Below are 17,314 nucleotides of genomic sequence, written 5' to 3'. Positions count from 1 at the left end.
GATACCTGTGTACATAAAATTTTTCCATGTTCCCTCCTCCACCCCCCTAAAAAAGCAACAAAAATTAAAAAAAATTTTTTTTCATTCTGGACTCTGAGTCCATCAGTTCTCTTTCTGGAGGTGGGTAGCATTTTTTATCATAAGTCTTAAGAGTTGTGCTAAATCTTGTATTGATCAATTACTAATTCTTTCACAATTGATTATTGTTACAATATTGCTGTCTTCCTGTATATTGTTCTCCTGGTTCTGCTTACTGCATCAGTCCATAAAAATCTTCAAATCGACCAAAATTGATTTTACAGATCTAGAAAAATAACAATTCATTTGAAAGAACAAAAGATAAAGAATATCAAGGAAATTAATGGGAAATAAATGTGAAGAAAGGTGACTTGCTCATATCAGTTCTCATAGTGAATTTAAAGTAGTAAATGTTGTAACTATTTGGTACTGAAAAGAAATAGAGCGGTAGATCAGTAAAATAAATCAGGTACACAAGACATAATAATAAATGATTGTACTAATCTAGTGTTTGAAAATCCAAAGACTTGTGGGTCTGGGAAAAGAGCTTACTGTTTGACAAAAACTTGAAAACAGTTTGGCAGAAACGAGGTATAGACCAACATCTTACATAGTATATCAAGATAAGGTCAAAATGGGTACATGATTTAGATATTAGCAAATTAAAAGAGTAAGGAATAGTCTACTTGCCAAATTTATGGAGAAGGAAAAATTTTATGACAAGGTAGAGAATATTATTAAATATAAAATGGGTAATTTTGATTTAAAAAGTTTTACTACAAACAAAACCAAACAAGATTAAAAAGAAAACAAAAATGGGAAACAATTTTTATAGCCTTTATCTCTGATATAGGCCTAATTTCCCAAATATATAAACTGAGTTAAATGTAAGAATACAAACTATTCTTCAATCAATAAATGGTCAAGGGATATTTTTTAGATGAAATCAAAATTCTATTGTACCAAAAAAAGCTAGAAATAACTCGATTAGAGAAATGCAAATTAAAACAACCTTGAAGTGTACTACTTCACACCTATCAGATTGACCAATATGACAGAAAAGAAAAATAAATATTATAGGGGATGTAGGAAAACTGAGACACTATTGCACTGTTGAAGTTGTGAAGGGATCCAGCCATTCTGGAGAGACATGCAGTATTGGAGGAATTGTGAAGTGATCTATCCATTCTGGAGATCAACTTGAAATGAAACCCAATAAAGATGAAGGCCTTATTTCTAAAATATAGAGAGAATTGACTCAAGATCACAAGCCATTCTTCAATGGTTTAAATGGTCAAAAGATATCAATAATTTTCAGACAAAACCATTTCTAGTCATATGAAAATGCTCTAAATCACTATTGATTACAGAAATGAAAATTAAGACACCCTGAGGTACCACTATGCACCTTTCACACTGGGTAAAGACAGAAAAAGATGACGAACGCTGGAAGGGATGTGGGAAAAATGGGACACAGATGCATTGTAGGTGGAATTGTGAATGGATCCAATCATTCTGGAGAGCAGTTTAGAACTATGCTCAAAAAGTTACCAAACTATGCATACCCTTTTATCCAGCAGTGTTTCTATTGGGATTATATCCCAAAGAGATCTTAGGGGAAAGGGACCCACATGGGCAAAAATGTTTGTGGTAGCCATTTTTGTAGTGGCAAGAAAGTGGAAATCGAGTGGATGCCCATCAATTGGAGAATGGCTGAATAAGTTATGATATATGAATGTTATGGAATATTATTGTTCTGTAAGAAGTGATTAACAGGATGACTTCAGAAAGGCCTGGAGAGACTTACATGAAGTGATGCTAAGTGAAGTGAGTAGAACTGAGAGAACATTGTACACAGCAACAACAATACTATATGATATCAAATCTGACGGACATGACTTTTCAACAATGATGTGATTCCAGCCAATTCCAATAGACTTGTGATGGAGAGAGGTATCTGCACTCAGAGAGGACTGTGGGAACTGAATGTGGATCATAACGTAGTTATTTTCATTTTTTGCTTTCTTTTTTTTCTTATTCCCCTTTTTGATTTTATTTTTCTTGTGCAACATGATAATTGTGGAAATATGTATAGAAGAATTGCATATGTTTTACTTGCCGTCTGGGAGGAAAGGGAGAAAAATTTGGAACACAAGGTTTTGAAAGAGTAAATTTTGAAAACTATCTTTGCATGTATTTTGAAAATAAAAAGCTTATTAAAAAACTATACACGAAAAGGCTATAAAATTGCACGTATCCCTTGACACAGCACTAGCACTACTGGGTCTGTATCTGAAAGAGGTTTTTAAAAGGGAGCAGTGGGGATTTCAAAGGAAAGGGCAAAAATGTACATGTACAAAAAATATCACTTCTTTTTGTAGTAGCAAAGAATTGGAAGTTATGGGGATGCCTGTAAGTTAGGGAATGGCTGAACAAGTTGTATCATACAATTTGATGGAGTACTATCTTGCTGTAAGAAATGGCAAGCAGGATGCTTTCAGAAAAAACCTGGAAAGACTTACGTGAACTGATGCATAGTGAAATGAACAGAACTTGAGAACTTTGTACACTATAGCATCAATATTGAAGAATGATCAATTGTGAATGACTTCGCTGTTCTCAGCAATATGATGATCTCCATCACAACTCTCAAAGGATAAAAAAATCTATCCACATCCAAAGAAAGAATTGATGGAATATAAATGCTGGTTGGAGAATACTATTTTTTAATTTTTTCATGTTTTTTTTTAATTTTTTTCTTTTGGTCTATCTTCTTTCACAAGATGACTACTATGGGTATGTTTGGTATATCACACATGTATAATTCATTGCAAATTGCTTACCATCTCAAAGGTGGGGGAGGTGAAGGAAGGAGGAAGGAGAAAATTTAAAATTAAAAAAATAAAATTGTGTATGTATAATTGGGGAAAAATAATAAAAATAAATAAAAAATAATAAAAATAAATAATTATAGTATATGTAAATATATCTGCCTAACTGTAGCCTGCTTGAAGGAAGAGTTGGGGGGCAGTAAAAGGGAAAAATATAAAAATGCCCTGCAGAGAACAAAATAACCTACAAAGAGGCAAAGAAAAGATGGAGTCATGAATATAATGCCTTTTATTATTCTGTTTTCTTTATTGAAATGGAAACTTATTGTTATATATTTTGAATCCTTTCTGATGTTCTGCTGGACACATGACAATGGATTTTTTTTTTTTTTAGTTTCCCTTTTTCTATTTTTTTCCTTATATTTAATTAAAAATGAATATATAAGAATATATTAAAAGCTTACTAGATTTTTCTGAAACCACCCTTCATTAATTCTTACAGCACAATAGTATTCCACTACATTCATATACCATAACTTGTTCAGCCATTCCACAATTAATGGGTATTTTCTCAGTTTCCAATTTTTTGCCACACCAAAAAGCTGTTTTCAATATTTTTGAATATTTAGATCACAATATTTTTGTACACATAGGTCCTATTCCTTTTTATTTGCTGCTCTTGGGGTGTTACCTTGTAGTGGGGTGTAGTGTTCCTGTTTGGTTTTCTGGAGGTCTTGGAGCAGCCTTCATTTCAGTTTTGTAATCTTACAAGAATAGCCAGGTGTTAAAGTTCATATTATTTATTTTCTCCTTACTTGGGGCCCTGGTCAACTGTCTGGAGAGCCTTCAGACAAGCCTTGGTCTCAGTGGAGGAAGTGCAGGAGACCAGCTACCACAGTGGTGTGAGATGAAGTGAATGAATCTGGCTATGAATTTGAGGGCTTGTGCTTCAGCCTCCACCTATCACGAAGGTGGACAATGGAATGAATCTGTCTCTGAGTCTTCCCTGGCTAAGTTTATCCCAGATTATATGCTCTATTATAATTAGGTCACTTACAGTATACTGAGTATAAGCTAATTATTATATCACTAGGGAACCATTATTGTAAGATTAAATCAATCATACTGAACTATTAATCACCATGCTAAACTAGACAACCTTGTCTTATCAATTCCACTGAGTTAGCATCTTGTTAGAATCCTTGTTTCAAGTACAGAGTTCTGGCCCACAACAGTGGAGTATCAGTTTTCTTTGTTGTTTTTTTGTCTGGTTATACATGTATAAACTTAAAATACATTTATTTATGAATCATGTTGGGAGAGAAAAATCAGAACAAAAGGGGAAAACGAGAGGAAAAAAATAAAATAGTGAACACAGCACATGTTGATTTACATTCATTCTCTATAGTTATCTCTCTGAATGCAGGTGGTGTTTCCTATCCAAAGTTTATAGGGATTGCCTTGGATCACTACACTGCTGAGATGAACCAAGTCTTTCATAATTAATCACTGTACAATCTTCTTGTTACTGTGTACAATGTGTACCTGTTTCTACTTGTATTGCTCAGCAACGGTTCTTGTAAATTCTCCAGGCTTTTCTGAAATCAGCTAGAACAACAATATTCCATCACTTTCATATACCATAACTCATTCAGCCATTCTTCAGCTGTTGGGCATCCACTCAGTTTCCAATTCCTTGTCACCACAAAAAGTTGCTACTAACATTTTTGCATTTGTGGGTCCTTTTCCCTCATTTATGATTTCTTTGGGATATAGGCCCAATAGTGGCACGGCTAGGTATATAAAACAGTTTTTTAGCCCTAGGCATAACTCCAAATTGCTCTCTTAAATGGTTGTATCAGTTCACAACATCAACAATGTATTAGTGTCCCAGTTTTCCCACATCCCTTCCAATATTTATCATCTTTTCCTGCTATCGTAGCCAATCTGAGAAGTGTGAGGTGGTATCTGAGTTGTTTTCATTTACATTTCTCTAATCAGTGTTCTCCTGTTTCTATTCTTAGCATCAATTCATGTAAATTCTCCAGCTTGTTCATTTTTTATAGAATAATATTCCATTACCTTCATGTACCACAGCTTGTTCTGCCATTCTCTAATTGATGGGCATCCACTGTTTTTCCAATTCTTTCCTACCACAAAAAGAACTACTACAAACATTTTTCCACATGTGAGTCCTTTTCCTTTTTTTGTGATTTCTTTGGGCTATAGACCCAGTAGAGACACTGCTGGATCAAAAGGTATGCTCAGTTTAATAGCCCTTTGTGCATAGTTCCAAATTGTTCTCTAGAATGGTTAGATCAATTCACAATTCCATCAATAATGTAATAGTGTCCCAGTTTTCCCACATCCCTTCCAATATTTATCATTATCTTTTCCTGCCATCGTAGCCAATCTGAAAGGTATATAGTAGTATCTAAGAGTTGTCTTGATTAATGCAAAAATTTTAAATAAAAATTAGCAAAAAGATTACAGAAAATCATCCCCAGGATAATACACTATGACCAAATAGGATTTATACCAGGAATGCAGGGCTGGTTCAATATCAGGAAAACTATTGCCATAATCTACCATATCAATAATAAAACCAATAGAAATTATATGGTAATCTCAATAGATGCAGAAAAAACTTTTGGCAATATACAGCACCCATTCCTGTAAAAAACACTAGTGAGCATAGGGATAAAAGGAATTTTCCTTAAAATAATAAGCAGCATCTATAGAAGCTGGATGCATTCCCAATAGGATCATGGGTGAACCAAGGATATCCATTATCACCACTAGAGTTCAATATTATACTAGAAATATGACCTAAGCAATAAGAAAAGAAAAAAAAAGGAATTAGAATAGGTAATGAGGAGATAGTTATCACTTTGCAGACAACATGATATACTTAAATAATTCTAGAAAATCATCCAAATGCCTGCCTGAAACAATAGCTTTAGCAAAGTTGAGGGATATAAACTCACACAAACCATCACAATTTCTATATATTGCTGACAAAGCCTAAGAGCAAGAGATAGAAAGAGAAATCTCATTTAAAATAATTAGACAAAATATTTGGGTGTCTACCTTCCAAGACAAACCCAGGAACCATATAACACAATTACAAAACACTTCTCACACAAATAAATCAGATCTTAACAACTGGAAGAATATCAATTGGTCATGGGTAGGCCAAGTTAATATAATAAAAATGGCAATTCTACCTAAATTGTCTACTTATTCAGTGCCATAACAAACTGCCAAAAAGTTATTTTATAGAGGTAAAAAAGTAATAAAATTCATCTGGAAGTATAAAAGATAAAGAATATCAAAGGAATTAATTTAAAAAAAAAACAGCCCCAAAGATGGTGGCCTAGCAGTACCAGACTTAAAACTGTATTATAAAGCAGTAGTCATCAAAACCATTTGTTACTTAAGAAATAGTAGATCAGTGGAATAGGTTGGATATACAAGACACAATAATGACTATAGTAATCTAATATTTGACAAATCCCCAAATCCAGCTTCTGGGATAAGAACTCATTATTTCACAAAAATTACTGGGAAAACTGGAAAATGATATGTCAGAAAGTCAGCATAGACCTATATCTCACATCCCATATCAAAATAAGATCAAAATGGGTACATGATTGGAGTGTAGTTTTCAGATCTTTGTAGAAACAAGGAATTTATGACCAAAGAACTAGAGAACATAATGAAATGCAAAATTAACTACTTTGATTACTTTAAATTAAAATGTTTTGTTCAAACAAAATCAACACAAGCTTAAAAGGGAAGCACAAAGCTGGGGGGAAATTTTGCAGCCAGTGTTTCTGATAAAGGCCTCATTTCTAAAATATGTAAAGAATTCTGTCAAATTTATAAGAATACAAGTCATTTCCCAATTGATAAATGGTCAAAGGATATGAACAGATCATTTTCAGAGGAAGAAAACTGGAACACTAATGCATTGTTGGTGGAGTTGTGAAATGATCCAACCATTCTGGAGAGCAATTTGGAACTATGCCCAAAGGATTATAAAATTGCATATTTCATCAGCAGTGCTACTGGATTTATGGCAAAGAACTGAAAATTGAGGAGATGTCTTTCAGTTGGAGAATGGCTGAATAAATTATGGTGTAAGAAAGTCATGGAATATTATTGTTCTATAAGAAGCTGGATGATTTCAGAAAGGCCTGAAGAAACTTACATGAATTGATGCTAAGTGAAGTGAGTAGAACTGAGAGAACAATGAACACAGCAACAAGATTATGTGATGATCAATTCTGATGGACATGGCTCTTTTCAACAGTGAAGTGATTCAGGCTAATTCCAGTAGACTTTATGATGAAGAGAGCTATTTGCATAAGAGAGAGAGGATTATGGGGGACTGAATGTGAATCACAACATAGTTTTTTCACTTTTTGTTGTTTGCTTGCTTTTTGTTTTTTCTTTCACATTTCTCCCCTTTTTTATTTGATTTTCCTTGTGCAGCAAGATAAATGTAGAAATATACATAGAAGAATTGTACATATTTAACATATATTGGATTACTCCTTGGGAGGAGGTGGATAAAAGGAGAGAGAAATTTGGAACACAAGATTGAATGTTTTGAAAACTATCTTTGCATGTGTTTTGAAAATAAAAAGCTATTATTTAACAAAAGGTTAAAGAAGTTATATATATATATATGTGTGTGTATATATATATATATTTGCATTGGCATTCATTAGGGAGACTGATCTGCAATTTTCTTTTTCTGTTTTGGCTCTTCCTGATTTAAGTATCACTATCATATTTGTGTCATAGAAGGAATTTGGCAGGACTCCTTTATTTTTCCAAATAGTTTACATTATATTGGAATTAATTATTCTTTAAATATTTGATAGAATTCACCTGTAAATTCTATCTTTTGTAGACTTTTCTTAGTCTTTTCTTAGAGACTTTTTGCTGGACTTTTTTCTTAGAGACTTCATTGACGACTTGTTCAATTTATTTTTCTAAAATGGGACTATTTAAATAATTTATTTTCTCTTCTGTTAATCTGGACAATTTATATTTTTGTAAATATCCATTTCAATTAGATTTTCAGACTTGCTGGCATGCAGTTGGGCAAAATGGCTCCAAATTTTTACTTTAATTTCTTTTTCATTGGTGGTAAGTTTAAAAGAGTATAGTTTTTATAAACTTTTGGACATACTTCCATATTGTTCTCCAGAATGGTTGGACTTGTTTATAACTCCACCCTCATTAGTGATCAATGCACCTTTTTTCTTAAACTCCTTCAGCATTTGTCATTTTAGCCAATCTGATGGATATAATGTACTATTTTAGAATTGTTTTAGTTTTCATTTCTTTAATAATTATTTAGAACATTTTTTTCATATGAGTACTGGTTGCTTTAATTTCTTTCTCTGAGAACTGTTCATATCCTTTGACCATTTATCAACTGGGGAATGAATTGTACTTTTATAAATTTGACTCAATTCTTTATATATTTGAGAAATGAGATCTTTGTCAGGGAAATTTGATGTAAATTCTCCACCCCCACCTAGTTTCCTTGTGTTTCTTCTCATTTTGTCTGCCTTGACTTAAATCCTTTGAACCTCACTATTTTTTTTTTTTTTGCTTATGAACTTGTTTCTTTCCATAAATCTGACAAGTAATTTTTCTCATGCTCCCTTAATTTGTTTACCATATCACCTTTTATTTCCAAATACCCATTTTGAGCTTATCTTGGTAAATGATATGCTTGTCTATGCTTAGTTTCTGCCAGATTACTTTCCAGTTTTCTCATCCATTTTTGTCAAATAGAGAATCACTATTAAAACACCGTGTGTTTTTTACTTTATTTTTTCTCCTTTCATTCCCTCCCCTACCTCCCCAAAGCAGGCTACTGTTAAGCACTGATATATTTATGTCTACTATAATTACTTTATTTTTAATAATTTATTTTTCCTATTACACATAAAGACAATTCTTTAGCATTCATTTAAAAAAATTAGTCCTAAATTTTCATTTATCAAATTGCTGAGATCTTTGGGTTTCTCAAATACTGGCTTGTGCTCATTTGCTTTTATATATTGGGTACTTAATCTAGAGTGGACTAAAACTTTTTTTTTAATAACTTTTTATTGATAGAACCCATGGGGTAATTTTTTACAGCATTATCCCTTGCACTCAATTCTGTTCCGATTTTCCCCTCCCTCCCTCCACCTCCTTCCCCAGATGGCAAGCAGTCCTTTACATGTTGAATAGGTTACAGTATATCCTGGATACAATATATGTGTGCAGAACCAAACAGTTTTCTTGTTGCACAGGGAGAATTGAATTCAGAAGGTATAAATAACCCAGGAAGAAAAACAAAAATGCAAGCAGTTTACATTCATTTCCCAGTGTTCTTTCTTTGGGTGTAGCTGCTTCTGCCCATCTTTGATCAATTGAAACTGAATTAGCTCTCTTTATTGAAGAGATCCACTTCCATCAGAATACATCCTCATACAGTATCGTTGTTGAGATGTATAATAATCTCCTGTTTCTGCTCATTTCACTTAGCATCAGTTCATGTAAGTCTCGCCAGAGAGTGGACTAACTTGAAAACAATTTCTACAAAACGTTTGCCCCACCAAGTTCACTTCCAAATGTAGCATAGCAGATGGGCAGGTTTCCTCCTCTTGTAGAAATCAGCATCTTGACTGCAGGATCATTCTATTGTTAGGCTGTGTCCTGGTTGTTCCTTAGAGAGGGAGCATAAAGCCTAGCCTGGACTCTAGCTTTTAGGCCTCTGGTGGTTTGCTCTCCTGATCTTTTAAAGTTCATGAGATCTTTTATCTTCACATAATCTTCACATAACATTAGGAGATAGATATAACAGAGACAGAAGCAATACTAAAGACATTATAATGTTGGTCTTTCTCTCCACTGTCGGGCTTCCAGAAGTCATAGACTCCTCATTCCAGTGCATTTCTGGCTCATCAGCCAACAAAAGCCTCCTTTTTTTTTTTTTTTTTTTTTTTTTTTTTTTTTTTTTTTTTTAATGTGACAAGAAGGCAGGAAACAATAACTTTCCATGATCAGTTATTTCCCAATAATACTGAATTCCCTAATCTCAATGAACTCCATATGTAAATTGAATTAGCAAAACACATTGTACATATTCATAAGGACTGGGCTTATTGGCTAGTCCCAATCCCTCATTATAATGATACTTGGTGTGAACCTCAAAGGAGAAGTCACTGAGGAAGTGAGGTAAGGGAAGAGTCTGAAAGTGGTATTAAAAAGCAAAAAACCAATAACTTATGTTGCCCGAGGATAGTAGAGAGGGATGACATGAATGAAAGAATAATGCTAGAGACTGTGCCCAGGTATGCTCTCCTGTCCTGTCTTTGAACACTTTGAAATCCAATCTTTCAGATAGATTGTATGCCAAACTAGATCTGCCTTGATCATTTCCCTCCATGGTTCCCTTCATTTTTTTGTTTCTGGAATCAATTCCTTCTAGAAAGACTGATTTATTCTTGGCGTCAGGAAAAACATCCTGCCAATTAGAACTGTCCAAAAGTGGAATGGGTTATGTTGGGAGATAGTCCTTATTGGTGTTTTAAAAGAAATTTTTCTTCAGTACAGGATGGACCTTGAAGCTCTCTCCAACATCTTCCTGAATTCTTCAATTTTGTCACTTCTTATTGCATAACAATATCCCATTACAATCATAGGGGATTCTAGGGGAAACTTCCTTTACCTCAAGCTTCACGCAAACCACATACCAAGAAAGAACTCTAAAAACTTTTCTTCCACATCTGGGCCTGACAAAAATATCCCTCCGACATCTGATACTGATTACCTGTTCTCAACCAAGCCAATTTTTTAGGGTATATAATCTTATCACTTGAATCCTAACTTTGAGAAGGTTCCCTTCCCATCATGTCTCCTTCACCCTGAGGCCAGGGTGAGTTTCTTGCATATAGGGACAAATCTCTGTTTATACTGATATAATGTATATTTTTTGTCTGCTTGCTTGCTAAGTTGCATGACAATTAAAGTTCCTGATTGTCTCATTTCCTGAGTGCCCATTTTAAAAAATTCCCAACCTAGGTATTTTCTTTTTGATTTAAGCAATCACCAATGAGGTTGTACATATTTTTGGTCAAAGACTATGTTGTATGACCAACAAATTATGAAATCTGATTAGAAGAAATGTAGTAGAGATAGAGAAGTCTCTATAGCAAATATCAATAAAAGTCATATCCCAAATGTATGAGAAAATAAAAAATAACTGTAATATAATAAACATAAAACACTCAGAGCCTTCTCTGATAAGTGATAAAATAATATGAACAAGTAGTTTTCAAAAGAATAGCAAACTGTAGATCATGTGAAAACTTGTTTCAAATACAGAGAAATCTTAACAGAAATGCAAATTAGAACAGCTCTGAGATTTCACTTTATCCCTATGCAAATTGGAAAAGATGTAAAAGGGTGAGAATAGTTAATATTGTAGGGGTTATAGGAAAACAGGCACACAGATGTTCTGTTGGTAGAGCTGTGAATTGCTTCTGGATTTCAGTTTGAAATTATGTAAGAAGGGTGTCTAAACTGACTTTGATCTAGCAATCTTGCTTCTGGGTGTACATGGCAAGGAAGTCAAAGATAGCAACAAAGGTCCAATGTATGACAAAATATTCATAGCATTCTTTGTGGAGCAAAGAATTGGAAACAGTGGGTGTTTAGAGATTGGGGAATGGTTGAAAACAAATCCAACCTTAGCCTATGATTATAATGGGATATTATTGTGCAGTAAGAAGTGACAAATTTGAAGAATTTAGGGAGATGTGGGAAGATTTGCAATCATTGCTGTAGTGTGAAATGAACAGGACTAAGAATAATAATATACATAATGAAAATAATAATGTAAACAAACAGATCAGTAAAAGGAAGTTGGACTATTGGGCATGGAGAATACAATGAGAGTTCTAGGGAAGAGATAACGAAACTTATCTTCTCCCTTATGTCAGAAAGGAGGGGGACTACTAGCAGAGAATGTTATTTACATTTTTTATTTGTGGTCATTATTCTAGGTAATTTAGCTTAAGTATTTTTCTTTTTCAAGAGGGAAGGTGCTAGGTGGGAAGTGATGGTGATATGGAGACAACATTAATAAACTGTTTTTAAAAAAACTAATTCAAAAGTCTCCTTCCATCTCTCTTTTCCTCCTCCATTTCCTCCTTGCTCCTCACCTACCTCACTTCTTCCTTCTTTCTATAACAACCCAGGTATTGTCTTACCCAAAGAGTCATTACCATGGAAACTTGGTGATCCAGGAAAGCTGGCTGACTATTCAGAGTTTCTGAAGTTTTTGTCATCTTGTTCTTGAACTTGATAGATTTCTGGGAAGAAGCCAGCAGAACAGGTGCTACAGAGAAACACTGAGCAGAGCTGATGAAAGGACAAGGTGTGGTGACCATAGGATTCCATTCAATGTTGTTTGAGTGCAGAGAAGAGTGAAGATGGCTAGGAACAAAGAACAGTGATCATGACTAAGAACAGAACAGTGATGATGGTTAGGAATAGAAAATGTTGATGGTGTCTAGGAATAGAGAACAGCAGAGAGCTGAGGATGAGTCTGGACTTGATTTGCTAACCAAGCATGAATCAAGAGGAACAAGATGTTAACCTCTAAAACTGTTTCTTTTCTCATTTGTTAATAAATCCCATCCTTTCTGCTTTTATCCCTAAAGAGTTTTGGTTTACTTTCATGTTTGTGTTATCTAAACTGTTGTTATAAAAACTTGATGGTCATCATTCCTAAGACTATTATTGCTGTTAAACATTCACATATCTTCCCTCTTCCCATCACATCACAGGATCCTATTCCTTAAAGTGATAGGAAGATTTTCCATTTCAGCTGTGGAGTAGGGTACTGAAGAGAGAATGTCTATTATTGTCATTGTTTTGTAGAATTCTTTTCAGTTACAATTCAACCCCAGACTTTTTATTTTTCTTTAGTATGAATCTGAGCCAAGAAAGCAGACAGACATAGACACACACACACACACACACACACACACACACACACACACAAACACACAGGAAAGACACATTATGGAATAGAGTAGGCTTCCTGTATGATTGATTGCTGAATAGCCTATCCCAATGAGGAGTAACAATTCACACATACACTATTGCTCAGAATTAGCTTCAATCACTCATGCTCAGCTTTAGTGAGACCTAGCTAGCAAGACAGGACTCCTGGTCTCATTTAGCACTCAGAATACAGAACGGTCTTCCCAGAAGAAATAATGTAGAGGGATTCAAGGAATACATTCTGTTAAGAGAGGGGAAAGAGAAAGGCTGGAAAGAGACAGACAGAGGGAGAGAGAGAAAGAGAGACAGACACAGACAGAGAGACACAGAGACAAAGAGGCAAAGAGACAGAGACAGATAGAGACAGAGAGACAAAGAGACAGAGACAGAGAGAGAGAGACAAAGGGAGAAAAAGAAAGAGAGACAGACAGAGACAGAGAGACAAAGAGATAGAGTGAGAGAGACAGAGAGACAGACAGAGACAGAGAAAGAGAGAGACAGGAAGACAGAGAACAGAGAGAAAGAGGGAGAGAGAAAGAGAGAGAGAGACACAGAGACAAAGAGACAGAGAAAGAGAGACAGACAGACAGACAGACAGAGAGAGGAGAGAGAGAGATTATTGCCGATAATTCATTGCTGAGGGGTACAGGGACAGCTATTTGTTAAGGTAATAGAAACAATTATGAGATCTTCTATTTTCTCATATACCCAAGATGTGACAAAAGACCGTCTCAAGACTTGTCAAACTGCATAATTAGTACTCAGTTTTCATGATTTGTGTAGACATAAATCCTACTGCCAAAAGGAACCTCAAAATTATGAAGTCTTTGTCTTTCTTGAAATTTTAAAGTCTTTGTTAACAAATTGAAGACTTTAGGGTCATAGGTAGTGTTTTCATCTCTACCAACTGAAGCTAAGGGATTCAGAAGAATAAGGTAGATTTGGAAAGTTAACATCTGATTAATAAGGTTCCTGAGAACAGGATTTGGATTTCTCAGCCAGGGCTTAAAAGGTAGGAATAGATGACAAGCTCTTGGTTAGAGATGGAATGTACCTAACAAGGGATGATAAGGATGTATCTGAAGTTTTGAAAATCTCATCTTTAAAAAAGATTTGAATTGTAAAGGAAGATAAAGAAAACTGGTTATGTGTATCCACTAAATTAAATACCATGTTGGAATAAGAATAGAAGTAGAGACATCTAGAAGTTCACAGGAGAAATCCAAGACAGGTGCCAGTCATAAAACACCAGGCTTTATAAAACTATCTAAAACAGTATTGGATATTGTTTATGCAATAAGCAATATGATTAAGGTTCTAAAGGAGGCAAATTTAATCTTATAAGTATCATTGAGATTTGACCGGAATGGACTTTAAAATGAGACCATAAGTGGAATTTGTTTTGGAAGACATTTTTTTAAAGTAGCTTTTTATTTACAAGTTATATGCATGGGTAATTTTTCAGCATTGACAATTGCCAAACCTTTTGTTCCAATTTTTCTCCTCCTTCCCCCCACCCCCTCCCCTAGATGGCAGGATGACCAGTAGATGTTAAATATATTAATGTATAAACTAGATACACAATAAGAATACATGACCAAACCGTTATTTTGCTTTACAAAAAGAATCGGACTCTAAAATATTGTACAATTAGCCTGTGAAGGAAATCAAAAATGCAGGTGAGCAAAAATATAGGGATTGGGAATTCAATGTAATGGTTCTTAGTCATCTCCCAGAGTTCTTTTTCTGGGTGTAGCTGGTTCAGTTCATTACTGCTCCATTGGAACTGATTTGGTTCATCTCATTGCTGAAGATATCCAGGTCCATCAGAATTGATCATCATATACTATTGTTGTTGAAGTATATAATGATCTCCTGATTCTGCTCATTTCACTCAGCATCAGTTCGTGTAAGTCTCTCCAGGCCTTTCTGAAATCATCCTGTTTCTTATTGAACAATAATATTCCATAATATTCATATATCACAATTTATTCAATCATTCTCCAATTGATGGGCATCCACTCAGTTTTGGAAGACATTTTAAAATAAACAGGATAGGTGTTTTTTAAAAGATGGGGAGAAGGAAGAAGGTAGCATATTGTATATTAAGAACATATACATACATGAAGACTGGGCAAACATGGTGAAAAATAGTTGGATAAAGCTCACTAGAAGTGGAAAAAGAAAAAATGTTTATTAGACCATCTAGAAAGAAATAAATGAGTTTGGAAGTGGGTCACAATGCTGCTATAGTCTTGGTAGAGTAATAATGGGAGACTTCATTTATCTAGACATCTGATATAGTTTTTTCTATCTCGAACCAAAAACAAAGCAGCTATTCCTGTCTTGAATTGTTTTAATGATGACTTCATTCTTCAAATGGCAGAAGAAGCAACAAGAGAAAAATTCTGTTCTAGGTATGATTCTCACAAGAATGAGAATTGGTTGCTGGAGTAAAAATGATGGGAGTCACAGAAGTAGTGGTTGTGCTGGTTGTGGTGGTAGTGATCACTCTTTCAGAATTAAATGGGTGAATAAAATGTGCACTTATTAAGTTATCCCCATGGGCCAAGAACCATACCAAATCTCTAGCCTTAGAAAGCTTATATTCTGATGTTTTGGATGGGAGGAAGGGAAGAATCAGTCTGAATGTCTGTATTGGCAGAATGGTTGGAGAGAGATAATTGGGGAGGAATGGCTGGAGCTGGATAAATACAGTAAGCCATATTATATATTAACCCAGTAAAATGTTAACATTTTACATATAACTGGGGAAAATAAAAAGGAAAAAAGAGAATTAACTTCAATGAAGAAGAGGAAGTTGTTTAAAAAAAAACAGATGTGGATAATGATAGGTATTGAGGTGGTATAAGGGTTAGAATACCAGACTTGGAGTCAGGAAGTTCTGTGTTAAAAATCCTGATTTAGGTGTTTATTAATTGAATGATCTTAACTGTTTTCATCTTGTTTCCTAATCTGAAAAATGGGTACCAGAGATAGCTTGGTGGTACAGTGGCTAGAGCATCAGCCCTGCAATTAGGAATACCTGAATTCAAATCTGGTTTCAGACACTTAATACATATGATCCTGATCAAGTGATTTAATATTGTTTGCCTCAAAAAACAAAACTAAAACAACTGAGTATCAGTACCCATCTCACAAGGCTATTGTGAGGGTCAAATGACATAATATATGTAAAATGTGTAGTAGAGTTTAAAGCACTATAAAAATGTTAGCCACCATTCTAATAATAACAAATATTTATGGAGTACAAAATTTGCAAAGCATTTTATATATATACTATCTTATTTGATCCTCACAACAGCCTTCTGAGACAAATGGCAGGGGTATTATTATACCCCGTTTACAAATGAAAAAAACAGGCTCAAAATCAAAAAGCATATTTGTTTTTTTGAAGTTACTCTTTAAACATCTTCTATTTAAGCTATATAATTATCTGTGAATGAACACATGTAAATTGGTTGATTCAAGCAAAATAATACTATTAGTCTTGAAAGTGTATGCAGGCAAGAAGCTTGAGTATTTGAGGAAATTAATAGAAGGTATAAATTTAGCATTCTGTCCCCAGGGAACTTCCTTGGTGATGTGTACAAATACACACATTTAATCCAAAGGAAATTTTTTTTTTCCTGTCAGTGAGATTGGAGAGCTCAAGGAAGAACAGAATTGAAGAGCCAGGAATGGTCTTGGAAATGTTGACTGGGACCTGTTTCACCTCAGTCTAGGATGGGTAGTCTTCATCTTTTTTTTTTTTTTTTTGGACTGTTTTGAATCCCATGGACACCTTTTCAAAATAATGTGCTTTAAAGCATAAAATAAAATTCATAGGATTACAAAAGAAACAATTGAAACATAGTTATCAAAATGCTAAAAAAAAAAAATTACAGATCCCAGGTGGAGAATTAATAGGACTTTGCTTGAGTTTTAGTCAGAGATGGACATGTTTCTATAATCAGAGTATAATAGGGCTGGAAAGAACTTTTAAAATATACCCCTTTGTGGAAAAGGACCCACATGTTTATATGTTTATAGCAGTTCTTTTTGTGATGGCAAAAAATTTGAAAATAAGTGGATGGCTCTCAGTTGGGAAATGGCCCATAAGTTATAGTATTTGAATATAATGGAATACTATTGTTCTATAAGAAATGATGAACAAGCTTATTTCAGAAAATGCTGGAAACTTACTTATATAAACTGATGCTAGTAGAACTAGGAAAACAGCAAAATTGTGTGATGATCAACTATGACAGACTCTTAGCAATTCAATGATCCAATGTATGTGGGATGGAGAATTCCTTATTCATTCAGAGAGAGAATTATAGATAAAGAATTGTAGAGGGAAAATGTGGATCAAAGCA

The sequence above is a fragment of the Antechinus flavipes genome, chromosome 1 (assembly GCF_016432865.1).
Source record: "Antechinus flavipes isolate AdamAnt ecotype Samford, QLD, Australia chromosome 1, AdamAnt_v2, whole genome shotgun sequence".
NCBI classification, from domain to species: Eukaryota; Metazoa; Chordata; class Mammalia; order Dasyuromorphia; family Dasyuridae; genus Antechinus; species Antechinus flavipes.
Note: the sequence above shows the minus strand (reverse complement) of the source record.